This window comes from Coenobita brevimanus, chromosome 90, assembly GCF_032717465.1.
Source record: "Coenobita brevimanus isolate Jiangsu-jjx chromosome 90, ASM3271746v2, whole genome shotgun sequence".
Classification (NCBI taxonomy): domain Eukaryota; kingdom Metazoa; phylum Arthropoda; class Malacostraca; order Decapoda; family Coenobitidae; genus Coenobita; species Coenobita brevimanus.
The window spans coordinates 37573900-37594635 of NC_137043.1; the positions used below are offsets into that span (position 1 = coordinate 37573900).

A 20736-nucleotide genomic window follows, 5' to 3' on the forward strand; every position below is an offset into this window, starting at 1 on the left:
ATTCCTGGAGGCGAGGTATGATAGCTGTGTCTTTGTCTTGGGGTGCTGGAAGAGAGAGGGGTACTATCTATCTACCCATCTATCTATCTATCTATCTATCTAATGCTGGAGTGCTAGAAGACAAATCGTTGGTTGCTATCTACCTCTCTATCACACCAATTAAGGTAGGTAAGCATCTATCTACCTGCTTTTTCTGTCAGTTATTTACCTGTCAACCCCTATGTGCGTTGATGCCTAGTAGCAATAATAACAATAATAATAACAGTAGTAGTAGTAGCAGTAGTAGTGGTAGTAGAAGTAGTAGAGGAAATAATGATAATAATAATAATAAAAATAATAACAACCCAACCTTCAGCACCCACCACATAACAACAATAACAAACGCCAATGAACCAGCCTACCACCAATTACACTCTATTCAACAGCGCTATTTTCCCCTCAACAAGCACTCTGTTACCCTCATCAGCTCTCTATTCAGTGCTTAGATACCCAGATAGATAGATAGAAGCGTCGATAGATAGGCTCTGGTATAGGCCTTGCATGTTGTGGTCTGTGTAAGTTTTCATGGTGAGATGGTTGGATGGATAGACAAACAGACAGAAAGACAGATAGACAGATAGGTAGGGAGACAGACGGACACCTTCTTTTCCTCCCTTTCTCTTCTTACCCTTTCCTTCTTCCTTTCTGCTCCTTCCCTTCTCTCCCTCACATTTTACCCTATCCCTCCTTCCCTGCTTTCAGTTTCAGTTTATATATTTCCTCCTCCCTTTTCTACTTCCCCTCCCTCTCTTTCCTCCATCCTTCCAGTCCTTTCTTTCTTCCCTCTCCCTTCTCTCTCTCTCTTTTTTCCATCCCTCTCTTTCTTTCCTCTCCTTCCATTCCTTTCTTTCTTCTCCTTCCATTCCTCTCTTTCTTCCCTCTCCTTTCTCTCTCACTCTTTCCTCCATTCCTTCTCTCGCTACCCTCCCAGCCGTGAATGACGCAAGGATCAGCCATTTCGTTGCCAGGACAGCCTTTCTATGGTGCCACCTCAGCGCCACCAGGGCCACGGTGCCACCCCCAGTCGCCATATATACCAGGGGTTGCCATACACGGGAGAAATTGCCATGGGGAGACTGCCACTGTGTTTTTTTTTTTCAGAGTTGCCATACTGTTCCTGGAGATATGGCAAAGAGTAGTCGTATAAAAGTTGCCATTTATAGTGTCATAAAACCGACATACAGAAGTTGCCATACACGATAAGAATAGCCATGGGGAAGCTGTCACAACATTTTTTCTACTTTATCTCGAGTTGCCATACGGTTAACAAGAACAATATTTTTTTTTTTTTTTTTTTTTTTTATGTGTCCGACTCTGGGCAAAGGCTTCAGGGCCTATATCTTGGGGGCAGTAGCCTATCCCAAGGCCCAGTAGTCCTCCTACACCTCCACATGTCACCACTTCGGCGCTAACACCCACCGTCCATATTGAATACATGCTAGGGCTGTCTCATACAGGACTGGTGTATTGGTATTAGCGGGGGTATTTTTACGACATGTCGACGGGTCATCTGGTAGATCAGGAAAGTCTGCTTTTTATGAAATTCAAATCCTTAAACTGTCCCCTGCCCCAGCCAGGATTCGAACCTGGGTCCATCAGGACTGCAAGCCGCCTCTCTACCGATTCAGCCACCGCCTCCCCCAAATATAATGTCCGCTGCCAGACTTTATACTACATGGAATATTAAACACATAAATCACTCGCTATATAAGTGTATATAAGTGCAAAAAAGTGTACAAAGGTGTAATAAAGTGTAAAAAAGTATAAATGAGTATCTATAAACCATCCAGACGAAGCAATAAGTAGTTACCATCATCCTCGAGTACCCTAGACGAATGTGAGAAGCCGTCAAAGAAGAGCACGAAGACTCTCAGGAAGTGTGCCACTCTTAGAACTCTCAGTGCACACGTGTAGTGTAGTACTACTAAAAGATACAAAGAAGTTACGATGGTCCACTTGCCAGAGACGATTATGAGATGCTCTCAAAATAAAGAACGAAAACTCCCTCTCTCTCTCTCCACACACACACACACACACACACACACGATGATGATGATATATATATGGAACAAACTACTATCCAGGTACGATGGGTGAATGTAAGAAGTGGCCAAACCAGAGTCGGTAAACTACTGGGTACGGTACTGTCATAGACCTGAATTTCTCTGTGTAAAGGCGTAGTCTAAATAACGAAATCTGTATAGAAACGCAGTAAGACGAGGAACTAGGAAGCTGACATTATCCGTGTACCGTAGACGAATGTGAGAAGCTGCCAAAGTAGAGTCGTGAAAGCAGACAGTTACGGTATATTAGAGGAGACTTGTCACTGGGGATGGCTCTCATAAGGGAAAATGGAGGACGCAGCTGTCATAGAAAATAAAATAAGTCTTGAATGATACTTCACATCAAAGGTTGTTAGGGATGATTGGCGATATAGATGCAAACTGCCACGGACGACAGTTGTGATGGAGGAAATAGGAGATGGCAGAAAAAGGTGACTGAAAAAAACAAAAATCACAGAAGACAAAGGTGAATCATAAAAAAAAAATTGTCTTGATGGTTAATAATAAAAAAAAAAAAAGACAAAGACAGGGGATAAGAGTCTCAAAAATTAAAACCGTATTATTGGAAAATCAACAAATACTTGAAATAAAGGACGTCTGTTTCATTAATCCCATAAACCGGAGTCGTATTAGACGATGACTGACAAAGAGAGTTACAATAAAAGAAAACTGTTTGTGAATAATAGAGATGTACTGGAAGAAACTCACAGACAGTTGCAAGAAATTTCAGAAGACGAAGAGGGGGGGGGAAAGAGGAAAAAAGAAAAGAGTTGTATCTGAGGAAACCGTCACGAGTGAAGGAAAAAGCAGAATAAAAAATAAAGAAAATTAAAAAGAAGGGGAAACTGTCACAGAGAGAAAGGCTTATGAAAAAGTATACATGAGAGAGAGAGAGAGAGAGAGAGAGAGAGAGAGAGAGAGAGAGAGAGAGAGAGAGAGGACATTCAGTTGCAATAAAAAAAAAAACCTGCCAGAGGAAAAAAGAAAAGAAAAAAGGGGGGGGGGGAGAAAGAAACCTGAAGACAGAAATTATAAACCCAAAGGACCCTAAAGATATAAACTGTCCAAGAGATACACAGACAGACACGTAAACTGTCCTAGAGTTATAGAGACTTAAACTGTCCTAGAGTTAAAGAGGCTTAAACTGTCCTAGAGCAACAGAGACTTAAACTGTCCTAGAGTTAAAGAGACTTAAACTGTCCTATATATAAACTGTGCTAAAGATATAAACTGTACTACATCCACACCGCCCACCAACTTGACAAAAACTGACCCGGCTATGGCAAGTCACATTAACCCTCATGATGGCAACTGATTAGGGCCATAAATCCCACGGCAACACTGCGAGGTTGCCATACATCACGGGGTGCCGGGTGCCAGGGAGGGTGCCAAAGAGACGATAGTGATGATGGCACGGTAGTAGAAGGTCTTGTCATATGCCAACATACGCCACACACCACCACCACCACCACCACACTACCACCATTATCACTACTGCTGCCACCACCACTACTACTACCAACACGCGCCACACCACCATACCAACCACACTACCATCGCCAACATACGCCACAGCACCACCGCTGCCACCATTATTATTACTACTACCATCACCACAACCACCACCATTATTGCCACCATCACCACCACCAATATACCACCACACTAAATGTATGCAGCCACCATTACTACCACTACTAGCCTACTGAAGTCATCATCATTTTCATCACCACCGCTACCACCACCATTACCACCACAAACATACACCACAGACTCCACCACACCAAACGTAAAAGCCATAACCACCGCTGCCACCAGTGAACTACTACTACTACTACCATCATTACCACCATCACAACCACTGCTACCATTACCCTTACCAACACCACCAGAGCACAACCATCAGCACTAGTCACCCCCACCACCACCATCGCTACCAACAACAAAAACTACTACTACTACTACTACCAGCCGTGCCATTAGTACGGAGATGAAGTTTCTTTTGTCACTTAAACTACCTGTACCGAGTCATAAAATATACCTTGTGCTATAAATGCTACCGAGCCACACAGCATTCACCGCTACAGACACATTCCTTGGCCTCTTCAGTATGAGGATGAGTTGTAGTATGTTCTTGGATACCAATAAAGTTCTCTCTCTCTCTCTCTCTCTCTTTCTCTCTCTCCAGATTTCACTGCTACACACCACCACCAGATCCACTCTCTCACACACATATACCAACTTCATTAGTACACACCACCATTCTCTCTCTCTCTCTCTCTCTCTCTCACCGTCTCCCCTTACATGCTGGCTACAAATGGGACCACCCAGACTGCAACCCCACCGATAAAATTGTCACCTTCACCATTATCAACGTGACTGCAGTGAATATTCTCTTTGTATTTATCAAGGCTCAAGGTGGGGGATTGGGATTCATTATGATGATGATGATGATGATGATGATAATTATTAGTGGTGGTAATGGTAGTAGTAGTAGTAGTAGTTGTTGCAGTAGTAGTAGTAGTAACAGCAGTAGCAATACCAGTAGTAGTAGTATACGTGTAGTAGCAATTATGATCGCTATTATTTTTATTATCATCATTCAGATCTGTCGCCCCTTTTTATTCTTTCTTGCTTATATAGGTCTCATATTTCTCTCTCTCTCCCTCCATCCAAACTAATAGCACTTTTCAATACACCTATAAATACCAGGATAAAGGATTCAATTCTTTATCGCTGTTACTGGGAATTTCAACTGCCTAATATCCATAAGAACTGGTCACATATCATTCTGCACCACCAGGAACACCACTGCTACCACAACTACCACTATCCATGACTACCACCAACCACCACCACCACCACTCACAATTTTCACAAGCAACAACTACCACAGCAAAACTATCACCACCAACCACACTAACACGTGCCACAACTCCCACCAGCCACAACTACCACTATCCTGAACTACCACCATTAATCACAGATAACACATCAACCCAAAAAAACACACCTACCACACCAACCACCATCCACAACTACCAACACCACCCACAACTACCACAATCACCACCACCCACAATTCTACCACAACTACCAACACCCCCTTATCAACCACCAATAAAAAAAAAAAAATCAACAGATAGATAGATATAGACAGATAGATCAATAAATATAATCCTGTCGCCCATTATCTTTTGCTAAGCGTAGGGTTCCGGGGCTAGTCACAATCGATCACTTAGGGGTAGGTGACTGTCCCAAACCCCTTGTGGCCCTGCCTATTCGAACACACTCTGGGCCGGTTTTAGGGACCTTTTTTTTTTTTTTTTTTTTTTTTAATAACAGAACGGAGGAAGGAAAAACAAATGGAGAAAAAAAAATAATCCATACACCAGATTACTGGTGTCCTCTGTTCATAAAATATCTGTAACAGTTAGACTTGAAGAGTTGTAGGTTGAAATTTGGAGGAAAACAACTCTGGGGAAGCGAGTTCCAGAGAGATGCAGTTCGGGGAATGAAAGAATTCTGATAGGCAGAAGTTCTGCAATATGGTTGAGTGACATTCCAGTCATGAGCGCTACCAGATGCCCGTGTAGCACGAGGGAAGGCATGGAGAGGTGGCACCATGGACGCAACTTCGTCTGAGCATTTGCCAAAAAAATATCTGTAAAATAATGCAAGGAGGCAACATTCCTTCTTACTTGCAGGGAGGTAGTTTATATGTAATGGCAGGGTTGTTAATGATTCTAACAGCTTTATTCTGAATTTTGTCTAGTTGCCTTAATGCAACCTCTCCACAACCATTCCACAAGGGTGAGCAATATTCAAGCTGAGAGCGCACATGACTCTTATAAATTATAGCTAACTGCTCATCGGCGAAGAAGTTACGGACTCTGTACAATAATCCAAGTTTCTTTGAGGCGGTTTTAGCAAGTGATCTGACATGAGAGGTCCAGCTGAGGGCACTGTTAAGTGAGACACCAAGAATTTCAATACTTTTGTAGATGGGAATATTAGTAGCACTGAAGGTAATGTACGAGTCTGGCAATATCTGTCTATTGGTAAACTGTATATATTTAGTTTTACTAGCATTAAAAGAGACAAGGTTGTTTTGTCCCCATTCACTGATTGTAGATAGATCTTCATTTATGGAGATGGCTGTATTGAGTTGAGAGGTAGAGATATTAGACTTTGTAAATGGATGTCTGAGTGTGAATGAACTATGTAGTGTTGAGTCATCTGCATATGAGTGAATGGGATTGTGAGTGACAGATAAGAGATCATTAATATGAACCAGAAATAGGGTTGGCGCCAGAACTGATCCCTGCGGCACGCCGGTGTTAATTGAGTGGAAATTCGAATATACCTGGATGGTTAACTACACTGCAAAGACTGCCATCACAACCATAACTACTGTCACCGTCCGCAAAACAAGCATATTATCTCTCTCTCTCTCTCTCCCTCTCCTACCACTACAACCATCAATATATCACTACCACCATTACCACTATCCAACCATTAGAGAACAACTGTGTCACCTCTCTCCCTCCATAATATAAACCACAGTGTAAGTCGCCTACTGTAGTGTTGTGTTGTCAGCCTAAGTATGTATGTATTTTGTGTGTGTGTGTGTGTGTGTGTGTGTGTGTGTGTGTGTGTGTGTGTGTGTGTGTGTGTGAAGGTGAGACCAACACACACACACACGCACGCAACACATTTTCTTTCCCTCAATCCGGCGAACAGCTGGCCAGACACAGGTGCATGACGTCACCTTTGTTTACGTCACTTTGGCCCCGCCCACACGGTGACGTCATCGGCCTCACGTGCTCTCAGATGTGGATGCAAGAGTGTGTGTGGAAGAAGTCATGCTGCTTCATTCTTACCTAATATTGAGCCATTCTAAACTAGCCCAAACTTTATTCTTCCTCTCACTCCTAGATCACTTCAACTCACTCTAGGTTCACTTTTACATCGGTTCAAGTCACACTCTAGGATCACTCTGTCACTCTAATTTGGCTAAGGTCTTACTCTTTCATAGCCAATAAGCTGTTGTATTCATTCTTGCCTCATGCTTGCTCACTCTAAGCTGACCAATTCTTATTCAGTCACACACAAAGGACATTCTTCACTCTTTCTTCACGCTAACTCTGTACTAGACATGTTTTTACTCACCCCATGTGCCCAGAAATTATAATATTTACGCTTGCCTCATGCTTGCTCACTCTAAACAGACGGAGTATATAATTCAATCACACACAAAGCGCATTCTTCACTCTTGCCTCACGCCCATTCACTCTAACCTAGCCAAGTCTTTACCCATTCCCACATCAAGCACGCCAGTTCACTCTTGGCTCACCCTAGCTCACTCTGACGCGCACTCAAGGTTAAACTCATTCTCTTCATGCGCCATAAACTACTGTACTCACTCTTAACCCCAAATCAAGTGGCTCCTTCAAGTGGCCTAGGCGCCCTTCATTATTTCTTATTCATTCTCTTCACGACTTACTGAAGGAGAGGATTCCATTTGATTCATATTTTTGTACCTCATTCGCTAATTTTAATATTCAAAGACTCCTATGACTTATTTTTAGCTATAAATCAATATATAATAAATTGGTGTTAGCTGGAATAAAATACAAAGACACTCTGATCATGGGAGGGTAACTTACTATTAATGATGATGATGATGGTGGTGGTGGTGGTGAATATGATGTTGATAATGATGATGGTGGTGGTGGTGGTGGTGAGTATGATCTTGATAATGATGATGGTGGTGACGGTGGGGCTGACGACGACGATGATGATGATGACGACGGTGATGACTATGACTCCCAGTGGACCGTACACCTACTCACCCGCATTTTTTCACCATCGATTCAAACAGTACGGTGAAATGTGGCTCACTTTTCCTTCTCAGTGATTCACCCTGACTCACCTCATACTTTGCAATGCCCTAAATTCTCGACTTTATTACCTTTCGCCTAATTACAAGAGTCTATCCACACCATATCTACGTGCCTAAACTGAAGACAAAAGATACTCTAATATTTCACCTCTTTTGTTTGTCACTTTCCTCTGCTGGCTAATATTCCTTGGTATGTTTCTCTGCCTAACATTTCACCTCTTCTGCTTGTCACTTTCCTCTGCTGGCTACTATTCCTAAGCTGAGAGAGGTTTGGTATGTTTCTCTGATTAATATTTCATCTATTTTACTTGCCACTTTCCTCCGCTGGCTAAAATTCCTAAGCTGAGAGAGACTTGTATGTTTCTCTGCCTGATATTTCACCTCTTCTACCAGTCACTCTCCTCTGTTGGGTAATATTCCCCAACTGAGAGAGGTTTCATTTTTCCTTACACACTTCATCTCATCTACCACTAACGTCGCTTCACACTACACTTCATCTCATCTACCTCTCACCTCACATAAACCTACACGTCCCCACACACCATACCTCATATCTCATCTACACCTCACTATATTTCACACATCTCCAACCAGCGAACACTTCCTTACCCACCTCACCTCACTACACCTCACACCAGCCTACACTTATTTACACACCTCGCCTCACAACATCTCATCTCACCTCAGACAGGCCTACACATCCTTACACACATCTCTCTTTCTGTCAACCTTCCCTCCAACCACCACGTCCACAAACTTTCAAGGACCTCACAATCAGTGTTCTCCCACTCTCCCTCCCTCCTCTCTCTTACCTACACAGTGTTTCCCCCATCCCATCTTTGCCCCCCTCTCTCATTCACAGAGTCCTTTCCCTCCCTCATCCCTCCTCTGTCCCCCCTCCCTTATACAGTAACCTCTCCCTTCCTTGTAGCTCCTTTGTCCTCCCTTTCTCAGTGTGCACTTTCTCACTCTCAAATCTCTTCTGTCCCCCTTTCTATTATACTATCCTTTTCCCCTCCTTATCCCCCTCATACAGAGTGCTACATCCTCCCTCCCTCATACCTTCCCCCTCTCTCCCCTCATACAATATCCTACCCTTCCTTCGCCAAACCCCTCCCCTCATACCGTATCCTCCTCTCCATTCGTCCAAGCCCCTCCCCGCATCCCTCACAGTATCCTTCCCCCCAAGATACCTCATCCACAATATCCTTCACCCCCCCTTATACCTGACCCCCACACTCCCCAACACCTGGTACCTTATAACCTGGAATTCATACCACTACAGTCCAGAGAAAAATACCACCTGTCAACCACTCTTTCACTTACACCAGCCCCACACGTCACACCACCACCTCACAATCAGGAACTCAATTTAAAAAGAAGCCTACCCACACTCTTACCAACACTCTCTTCACTTTAACTTGGCCTAGTGCTGGATAGGGACGCCTTCATGTGGTGGCACTGATATGACCCCGCGGTGTAGCTGGCCGGTTATATAAACATCCCTTAACACCCTATTCCTATTTTATTTAGTCAAGCCTTACAAATCAATCATAAACCCGTATGTAAAAAGATGCTTAAGACTATTCTTACATGTCCATACTTATATTTTAGGATATAAGGCCTGTATTTATGAAGAAACCCAGTAGATACTTAAGATATATATAAACATGATTCTGTATACCATTTTACTCTATTCTGATACAATTTGATTTTTCGTATTTCATTTTTACCTCAATATTTCTCATTAATCTGATGGCGGAGGGTGTGGTATTTATATCAGTGAAGATAAATATGAACCTAACTCTTACACAGCTTCACGTTTAAGAGACTTTATGAATCCCAGAGCCTTACCTTGCTCTCCTTCACCCCTCTCTCTCTCTCTCTCTCTCTCTCTCTCTCTCTCTCGTAACCTTATACCCCACCAACCTCTTCTCAACCCACTTTCTATCTCAAACCTCCTATTCCCCCTTACTCTTACAATCAACTTTCCACCTTAGCCAGTCCCAGGAATCACTTCACCTCGCTCTCTTTCACCTTACACCTCACTCAATTTTCATATACACTGCTCAATCTTTCTTATGCAACATTACAGTACACCCAATCAACCCCCTCTCAATCCACATTATACATCAATCAATCCCTCTACCCCCCAAATAATTCACTCCCCCAACCCCAGACACCTCAATCAATCCTCATCATCATCCTCTTTTCAATCCGGTTTATGAATCAATCAATCCTCATATCATTCTTCTACTCCCCATGCAATTCACTCCCTCCATCCCATTCAATCCTCCCACACCGTAATGCCTCACACAACAATGCCTTACCCTGATTCCATTTTCCACTACTATTTGGAAAGTGCGATGAGTCCAAAATAGGGAAAGATAAGCAAACACACACACACATACACACAAAACTTCCATACTCACAGATACGAACACACACACACACACACACACACACACACAAAACATCCATGCTCACAGATACGAACACACACACATACACACAAAACTTCCATGCTCACAGATATGAAAACACACACACACACACACACAAACTTCCATGCTCACAGATATGAAAACACACACACACACACAACATCATCTCACACAAACCCCTCCACATCAACAAAAGTGCAAGCAATCCCTTCACATCCCACCCCCTCAAACCCCACACCCCCATCATGATTTACACTTGCATTACCTCGAACACAGGCAAGTCCGTAATACGCCATAAATAAAAAGATTCCAGCCACTGCCATCTGGAGGAGACTCATGCGAAGGAGGAAGATGGGGAGGATGAGGCCATTGTTACGTATCGTCTCATTCTGGCACCTTTTCGTACCCCCCTTGTGAGCATAATAACAGGTGTGTGTGTGTGTGTGTGTGTGTGTGTGTGTGTGTGTGAGAGAGAGAGAGAGAGAGAGAGAGAGAGAGAGAGAGAGAGAGAGAGAGAGAGATAATGATAAAATGATTGATACTGATAACAAATAAATTAACACACATCAACAACAATACCACAAATCCCCAGGGTTTACCACACAACAGGATCCGACCCTATTCTAACTGGTGTAAGATCGTGGCGCCTTCTTCTACGCGATTCATTTAGCCTAGTACACCTTGATAGTCCTGTTTATATCACTTATACACTTTTACTACCGACATTTTTCCTTCACTAACGTACAGCTAAAGAAAAATTGCAAAAAAAAAAAAAAAAAAATCACTGACGACCGGGTGCTAAGAAGCTTCCAATGTCACCTGTATATTTTCACCTGGGCACCCAAGGACTATGCGTGGGCCTTAATGCGGCGCTGCTAACCCCTTCACTTCGATTACGTATTTCTTATTCATTAACCGCTTCACTACGAGAGGTCTGTCCTAAGATGAAGGAAATCTTAAGGAGACAGTAAGAAGAAACAGTAAGAAGATAAAAAATATATGTATAAAATGCGTCGTGGGGGTGAAAGGGTTGGGGTGAGGTGGGATGGGCTTCTAAGGACGGCAAGGAGTGGGGGACCAAGAGCGAATTATTGGTGAGTTGGCCGGTAATGGTGATGGAGGTGGGGACAAGGTACACACACATACATACATTCAATACACATACATAAATACATGCATAGAACACACACATCCACAGCCAATATATTCATTCAGACATATAAGCACAATTACACGAATACATACGGAAGCATACAACATACAAACGGATATACACATACATACACACACAATATATATACGTGCATACAGGTACGTAAATACACGCTTTCACAAACACCCACTCACAAACTAATTTATACCACCACACGTGCACTCAGTCTCGCAATCACATGAATACACAACACGAATATTACATACCAATATATGTATCAACTTAACTTAGATGCATGTATACACTGGGACCTACACACACACACACACACACACACACACACACACACACACAAGCCGTCACGAACACAGCTACACACGTCCACACTCGCTCAAATAAACAATCATTTCACTCACACACAAACACATTCACTTTTGGTTCCTGCGTTTGTCTCTGTTTTCTCGTCTTTCACTCAACACACACACACACACTGACACACTCACACACACACAAATATAACTCAGCATGCATACAGACACAAAGAAACTCTCTCTCACTCTCTCTTTCTCTCTCTCTCTCTCAGTTGTTTGTTCGTGAGAGACAAACGACGGCCACTCAGCGAACCCCACAAAAATGACCATGCTTTTCAGGCCAAGGAGAAAACACACACACACACACACACACACACACACACACACACACACACACACATTCTTACATAGCTACACTTTTTCTTACTCATTTTATGTAACACACGTGCCAAAACACAAACACACACACACACAGGAGTAAGGTGTATTTGAGGGTGAATTATAAAAGGATTACATACAATCTTCTCCACACTCCATCCACCAAATGTATTACATGTTTTTATTCCACTCTCCAGTTCCTCTGTCTGTCTGTCTCTCGCTCTCTCTCTCTCTCTCTGGACAATTTAGTTTGCATTTTATACCATATTATTATACTATCCATTACAATTCATACCCTTAACTCCCCCATCTCCCCCACTCTTCTTCCCCCCCTCCTTTTCCTTGGTCATCCACACCCCCAACAATAAACAACCCTCCCCTCCCTTCCATCCTCATTCCTCATCGTCCCGTCCCTCCCCTCTCCCCCTCCCTCAAGCCCTCGTCTCCTCCCCTCCCCTCCCCTTCCCTGAACCTTCCACAACCTCTACCACAACCCCTCCCCTCTCCCTCCTGCACCCTCCTTCCCTAAACTTTCCACTACCTCCCACCCACAACACTTCCCCCTCTGCCTCCCCTCCCCCTCTCTGGACCTCTCTTCCCTCCCCCATTTCCCGTAATCTTCTGCAGCCGCTAACACAAACCTTCTCCCCTCCTCCCCTGCACCCCCTTCCCCTGACCTTTTACAACCTCTCACCTACCCCCCTTCCCTCCCCTCCCTCTTCTCTCAACCCCTCTACCCTTCCCCCCTCCTCCCACTCTCTCAACCCCTCTATCCTCCCCCCTCCTCCCATTCTCTTAACCCCCCTCCCTCAACTCCTCTTCTCTTCCCTCCCCCCACCCACACAATCACGTAAACCCCCTGACATGAACCCAGAAGGGGGTGGTCGCAGTTCGCCCTACACAATCACCTACAGTCACGCAACAACGCCCCTCCCTCCCACCAATCCTCCTCCTATCCAAGCCTCCCACCCATCCTCCCCCTCTATCCAACCCTCCCACCCATCCCCCTCACTCTATCGAACCCTTCCACCCATCCCCTCCATCCCTCCAACCTTCCACCTACCACCAGTCCTCCTGCCACCCCAAACTCCCACTCATCAATCCCCCTCCCCCCCTGCTCTAGCCCTCCCCCACCCCGCAATCCCCTCCCATCTCCCCGCTACCATCCACTGCAATCACTGGGACGCTAGAAAGAAACCAGCCTACACTGGATTGATGGATAGATGGATGGATGAAATATATATGAATGGATAGATATTTGGACTGAGGACGCGAAGAATGGATGGGTAGAATGGCAGATGGATGAATGGATAAACGGAAGGCTGGATGAACAGAAGGAAGGAAAATAGATGGATAGACGTTTGGCTGAGTGAGAGAAGAAAGGATGGGATGAACGATGGACTGAGGAAATAAAAAAGGGATGTAATTATGACAAGCAAAGGTGGATAAATGAATGAGTAGACTGGACGAAGGGAAAGAATAGATAGATAGGCAGATATAACAAAAGACAGAACTGATTGGCAAGAATAACAATAAATGAACGATAAAAGAAAGGCAGACAGCATAATAAACGATGATGATAATGACGAGAAATAAGATGAACTGCAGAATAAATACGATAAATGGTAAATAAAGAGATAAGGGGCAATAAATAATCAGATAAAGAGGTACAGGGGCATATACTGTATTTTTTACGAGCTATCAAACACACCCACACTCATGTAAAATGCACACAAAGCATAATTCGATTACTTATAGTCACGCACACACACACACACACACACAATACGAGCTAACACAAAAAAAAACTAACACAATATTGCACATTGCATGACTGACACACACACACACACACCACAATCACACACACAGGCCATTATCGGGACAAATCTCTCTCTCTCTCTCTCTCTCAAGCATGTACTCCATCAAGCACAGCCAATCCCCCCCCTGCACTCCATTCTCGGTACCTCATTACCATACCACTCAGAGCTGACCATGAAATAAGGTAACGCAAAGTAAAGCACACACAGCAGGCACAGTAACAGTAACGTAACACACACACACACACACACGAAATACATGCTAGCAAAACACACACACACACACACACACACACACACCAATATTTCACATAACAGCATGACTGGCACATACTACACACACACACACGAAATACATGCTACCAAAAAACACACACACCAATATTCACATAAGAGCATGACTGGCACATACTACACACACACACACACACACACACACACACACACACTGCCCACTCCCTCCGCATCACCATCATCATCATCATCACCATCACCCCCCTTTTCAATCTCAACCATAACATCACAGACGCTGCAACACACTCTTAAACTCCTATCATCATCATCATCACCACCACCACAATCATCATCATCACCACCACCACCCCAATCCCACTACTATAAAAGAGGTGAAGGGGAACAAGGAAGATGCAAACACCAAACCATGCGCAACTAATCCCACCGCCCTCACAGGTCTCGCCAAAAAGGAACACAGAAGCCTTAAAAAAAAAAAAAAAAAAAAAAAAAAAAAAAAAAAAAAAATCACCCTAGCAGTCGCGGAAGCAATCAACACTCCACCTACTCACTCACCCTAACAATCACTCAATCACACAATCACCCAGTCACTCAAACAATCCCACAACCACTCACTAACCCCAACAATCACGTACGCAATCACCAAATCACCTAAACAACCCTTCAATCACCCAAACTGTCACTCAAACAATCCCACAACCAATCATTAACCCCAACAATCAATCACACAATCACCAACCATCAAAACAACCAGGCAATCACCGTAACAATCACGAAATCAATCACCAACAAGCGGCGGGGGACCAGGATGAAATGTCCCTGGAGTCTAACATAACATAAATCAATCCCTTGGGGGGGGGTAGAGGGAAGGGGGGAGGGTAGGGGGAATTGGGGGGCAGGGTAAGGGGTGGGAAAGGGAGGAGAGAATGGGGTAAGGCAGGGGTAGAGGAGAAAGAAAATGGTAAGGTATGGGATGAGAGAGAGAGAGAGAGAGAAGGGGGTTAGGGGGAGAAAAGGGTGGGAGAGAAACGAGTAAGGAGAAGGCTGGTGAGAGAGAAAATGATAAGCTATGGGGTAGGGGAGGGAGAGAGAAGAGTAGGGTATGGGGAGTGATTAGGAGAGGGGGAGAGAGAAGGGGTGGGAAGGGGTAGGAAGGGGGGGAAAGGGATGTATTGAGAAGAAATGGAAAGAAAAGGGAAGGGTAGGTGAGATGAGGAAAAGTGATAAGGTAAAGGGAGTAATTAGGATAGGGGGAGAGAAAGGGGTAATGAAAAGGGGAAGGGAAAGGTGGAGAGAGAAGAGCAGGGCAGATAAGGTGGAGGGGGGTCGGGTATATGAAGGGTAAGGGAGCAAGAAAGGGGTACGGTAGGGAAAGGTAAGGCTGGGGAGAAAAGGATGGAGGAAGGGAGAAAAGGGTAAGGTAGGGGAATGGAGAGGTAAAGCGAAGGGGAGGAAAGAGAAGAGTGATTAGGATGATTGCGTCCGTGATTGCAAGCCGGATTGAATTAGCAAGGGTTGGTGCAATCAAGTTTGGCAAGAGATTTATCGCTTTGCATTATCTTACGGCTGGTGTGGTGTGGTGTGGTATAGTGGTGGTGGTGTGTGGGGTGGTGTGGTGTGATGGTCGTGTGGGGTGGTGGTGTGGTGGTGAACTGAGTAACGTTGTAAATCCACAAGATTGGTGTTTATCCCTGGTACTGGCAATGTTATGTGGCTTAGCGTGTGTGTGTGTGGGGGGGGGGGCGCTATAATGACAAAAGCACACACGCACGTCAATACATGGTGTACATACCGGTACATACATACTGTTCATGCATAAAAACTACATGCCTTTATACATTTAAGAACGAGAATGGAGAGAAGTACAAACACACACACACACACACACACACACAAAATGCAAATATCTGAAAAAAAGACGAACATGAACGAGACATGGAAAAACGCAGAAAGCAAAACGGGAATATTCCAAAAAAACACAGAAAAAGCACGAGAAAAATACATTTACAGTAACAAGTACTATGAATCAAAAAAACAATGTTGGGGGGAGGGGGGGAAAGCAAAAATAACACTCATGAATACCAGAACAATGACGACTGACCAGAAAAAAAAAAAATTATTAAAAAAAAAATGACAAAAAAAATAACTCTAGGCACCTATCACTAATCTCAGCTGAATAAAATCGTCTGGCTAGAATGGAATATTAGAGTTATCCCAACCATTAGAGAGTTAGAGGGAAGAAGAAAAACACGTGAAAAGAAAAGGGCAAAAGTTCCCATGTACAGAAAAAACAACAATAAAAGGCGTTCAAAAAAATATTACATAACACAGACAAAACAATTAATGAAAAAATGAAAATAATACAAAACTCAATATTAAAAAAAAAGAGAAAACGAAAAAGCATAAAAAATAAACACATACCAAAAAAAAAAAAGAGAAAACGATAAATAAAAAAATGAAAATGAAAAACCGTAAAAAATGTATACACAAAAACAGACAAAACGATAGATTAAAACAAGAGAAAAATATGAATAATGAAAAAATGAAAAGATGAATAAAAAAACTCGTAGCTAATGATGCCTGTGTCCAATCCCGCAGCCAACTATCAATAAACTTTTCTGTCCGCGTAAATACCAGATTAGGCAGTCCACCATCCATCTATCCATCCATCAACTACCCACGCAATCAAGCTGTCTCTCTAGTCTCCTTAATTGCCAGCCAGTCTATCCATCTATCCGTTCAGCTATCCATCCCTCTATCTATCTAGCTATCCACCTGTCTATCTATCAGGTTCATCTATCCACAAAGCATAACACATATCCCCATTACTTATCAGACACATCTACTTCCATCCATCTTCCTATTCAACTAGCCAGGATACATGCCACTCGCCCACCCATCTATCCATCATTCATCCAATTCATCCCAGTGCTATCCATCACACTAAATCCACCCATCTACCTATCCATACACGTACTATGCATCACACGACCATCCATCCAACCACCATCCCATCCATCCTAGAACTATCTACGTCATACTAAATTCACTCATCTTCTCTCCCATCCCAGTACTATCCACCGCACTCTCCTATCCATTAATCTTTCCACCCATCCCAGTACTACCCACCACACTCGCCCATCCATCCACTCAACCGTCCATCCATCCAGAGCCAGATCTAGCCTGCCAAGAAGCAATATTTATGTACCGCAACACTGCAATCGATGGAGGGATGTAGTGCCGTGGCTGAAATATCGGTACTGTGTTGAGTGAGTGAGTGAGTGAGTGAGTGAGTGAGTGAGTGTGTGTGTGTGTGTGTGTGTGTGTGTGTGTGTGTGTGTGTGTGTGTGTGTGTGTGTGTGTGTGTGTGTGTGTGTGTGTGATGATTTAATGGTACACAGCTAAGTGAAATTCACACACACACACACACACACACACACACACACACACACACACACACACACACACACACACACTCACACACACACAGTCAATTTCAGTTCCAATTATGTGCTCTTTACTTATTTTATTAGTGTACAGCCGGTTCTCTCTCTCTCTCTCTCTCTCTCTCTCTCTCTCTCTCTCTCTCTCTCTCTCTCTCTCTCTCTCACACACACACACACGGTCCAGATACGTGATCTGAACCTCAGTTATGGAGGCAAGTGACCCCCCCACACACACATTTGATTCCTGTATGTCTCTGAACCATCTCTCAGCTGAATAAAATCGTCTGGTGCCACCTTAAATAAACCACCACCAGCCTAAGTGCCTAAACCCCCCAGCCTCCACTTTCCCCCTTTGTCATGCCACTTGCCGCCCCCCTTGGACCTCTTGACCTCGCCAGTCTGATTTAATTGGCACTAAAACAACGATTAACTATTGTCACTTCAGTCCATCCCGCCGTAACTATCAGCACCCCACGCCACCCCCTATCACCACCCCCACTTCACCCTCTTCCTGGTAAACAGAAGTACTACGTTATATAGACAAAGAAGGCAGGGACTCTTGGCTGCATCTAACAAACGTCTCTAGATATTATAAAACAACGATTTACTGGTGTCTTTCTGCGTGGACCATCTTCTTGGAGTTTCTGTGCACAACAATCTCTTTTGTTTTCTAGTCCTGAATTTGCAGTTCCATCGGCATCATAGAATTCACGTACACAGTGCATACGTAAGAGTGACTGGAGGTGTCAGGATCATTTCATCTGACTCTTTATTTTCTACGTCATCTACTCTCGTGTTTTCCTGTTACTGATTCTCTGCCACAACATCCATTAAAATTCACTGATAGTCTACAACATCCCTCGTGCCTATTACAGGTCGGTGATGTGAGAGGGATATGAGTGAACGAATGCGTGGGACGATTTCCAGGGACGCAACAGATAAATGTAAACCACTCCCACTTTTGTAATTTCCTGTTCCTGTTTCTAAATCCCTCCCACCATGTGTATTAAGAATCTTTTTAAATTATATAAGATTCTTTTTACATTAAATAAAATCACTCGTGACTATTACATCTACGTGAGAGGAAATGGACGTGTGGGCTCACTTCTTTGGACACTGTTTGGAGTCTATTTTCATGCTCTCTCTCTCTCTCTGTCCAACTGTCCTCCTACATACTGTACACCTCCGCACGTCACCACTTCGGCGCGAACACCACACTGAATACATGCTAGGGTTGTCTCATACAGACTAGTGTATTGGTAATAGTGGGCGTGTTTTCACTTGTATTGGTGAAATGTACGATGATGATGATGATGATGATGATGATGATGATAACGATGATGATGATGATGATGATGATAATAATAATAATAATGATAACGATGACGACACAGTACCCTTTCAACCACACCACACCACACACACACACACACACACACACACACACACACACACACACACACACACACACACACACGATAGATTTCGAAACAAGACGAAAGACACTGGGTATGATATTTCTCACAGCATATCCCCTAATGGACAAAAATCAGATCTTTGTGCTCATTAACTGATTCATTCGCTCACCACTTCCTTTGTTGCCTGTGAGTTATTCCCCTACGGCGAGATAATGAGATTTTTTTATTTTTATTTTCGCTCCTTATCTCCTTTCCCTCTCTGTTTTCTTTCTCGCTCCTGTGTTTCTACTCATTTGCATTTCATTTTGTTTATTTCCTGATCCGAATTCTCTGTTTTGGCTTCTTTCGGTCTTTCTCGGTTTCACTCTATCCATCCATCCTTCCATCCATCTATCTATCTACTGTATCTATCTAAGCAGCACTGATCTGTCTTAATTTCTATCCATACTTCCATTCATTTATTCATCTGTCTACCTGTCTAAATACTTATCTCTCTGTCTAATTTCTATCTGCATATTCTCCTTTCTTTCTTTCGCCTAACCTCCCAACTCCCTCTAATCCTGTCTCTCACTTTTCTCTTTCCACTCCGGTTTCTTTATTCTTCCCTCTTTCCTCTCTATCCCTTGCATCCCATAGTATTTACTGTCCTTATTCCCCACTCTGGCTTTCATTCTCTCCCTCTCTCTCTCTTTCTAACTCTCCCTCTCTTGACTATCTACGTATATATGAAACTTCCCTCCTTCCCCTCCCTCCCTCTCTCTCTCCCTCCCTCCCTTCACTGTGCTACACCTTGCCAGAGGAGTGACACTGCTATAATTACTTTGAAAGCAACTAAAAAGCCTGGATCATACAAATCAGTTCAACGACCGTCCACCAACGCTTTCTTCCCTTCCCTTCCCAGACGCTTAATATTCTTGCTTCTTTCAGACGATTTCCTTCAGCTTGGGAGAGGCTTTTCGACTTGGAGGGGTTAGATACAGCCGTCAGTAACATCTATGATACAAGGGATTTTATCTACGTTTAATATAATTGACCAGAGGTAGCGGAAAAAAAAAAAAAAAAAAAAAAAACACGTCCATACTGCAGGTCCATGTGTTTTGGGACTATTACGGCTAAATCTCTCTCTCTCTCTCTCTCTCTCGGAAAGATTGGTACCACTGGAAGGCAATTTTCATGACTGTATAAAAAAGGCACAGCATGACATGACTGGCGTAACAGCTCGGGGGAAAAAAAAAAATGGTATTTTATTCCTGCCTAACGGGAAATTTTTTGCGTTTTTCGGCTCTATTTGGCTAATAGGAGGGGAAAATCCGGTACAACTGAAAAACACCTTCATGATAATGTCAGAATTATGACATGCCATGACTGGTTTTATAGCTAAGAAAACAGTTCTGACGCACCTTAACCAAACAACTTTATAACCTAAATCGGGCAAGAATTTTACACTTCAAAGTTTGACCAATGTGCTGTGTAGTGTCCTCTGAGACCCAGCTGTCCTCGTACACAC

General features: G+C 43.5%; 1 protein-coding gene across 1 annotated transcript in view; it reads right to left on the reverse strand.

Moving 5' to 3' along the window:
* The window catches only part of Rbp6 (RNA-binding protein 6), a 992472-nt gene that overhangs the window by 854962 nt on the left and 116774 nt on the right, over nucleotides 1–20736 (reverse strand). The window lies entirely within an intron of this gene.